General features: G+C 34.5%; 1 protein-coding gene across 4 annotated transcripts in view; it reads left to right on the top strand.

Moving 5' to 3' along the window:
• arhgef10la (Rho guanine nucleotide exchange factor (GEF) 10-like a) overlaps positions 1-684 on the top strand; it is a 190549-nt gene that overhangs the window by 45983 nt on the left and 143882 nt on the right. The gene's annotated exons all lie outside the window — the stretch shown is intronic.

The following is a 684-nucleotide window of genomic DNA, read 5'->3' on the forward strand; positions in this document are numbered from 1 at the left end:
TTAAAACTTTAATATACAACATAAAAAAATTACAAAACATACAATAATCACAATCAGTTTTATTGGCAATTTAGTGCAAATTCAGCGTGCAAGATGCATATTGGAATGATAAAGTACCGTATTTTAACACTGGACCATACGGTAGGTGTCCGTTATGTTAACAGTGAACACATTGAATAACAGTACGGCGACTTACACACACCTGCAGCCCCTGCACCATGAGCTAGCAACTGCGCTAAATTACCGCATGTAACGTTACACTGAAACGCTAGCTAGTTAAGGTAGGCTAGAGACATGTAACGCTAGCTACTGTAAAGCTAGTGGGAGGGTTTTATGTTGTAGCCATAGACTGTGCATATATATTGATATTAATTCATATTTGAATGTTTTAATTAATACATTCATTATATTAATATTAACGGTCTATGGTTGTAGCCTAGCAAGTTGGTAGAGTTGAAATTGTTTGTGCGTTACGTTCTTTACGTAAAAAAAAAATCGTAATGAAATAGCGTTAGCTAATGAATCATATTGGCAAAGAAATCTAATTTACCAAGTGACGGAGTTAGGTAGAGTAGCCAAAAACTGTACTCAAGTAAAAGTACTGTTACTTCAGAATAAAATGACTCAAGTAAAAAGTAGTCATCCAAGTAATTACTTGAGTAAGAGTAAAAAAGCGCTTGGTGA

Source organism: Etheostoma spectabile, chromosome 4 (assembly GCF_008692095.1).
Source record: "Etheostoma spectabile isolate EspeVRDwgs_2016 chromosome 4, UIUC_Espe_1.0, whole genome shotgun sequence".
Lineage (NCBI taxonomy): Eukaryota > Metazoa > Chordata > Actinopteri > Perciformes > Percidae > Etheostoma > Etheostoma spectabile.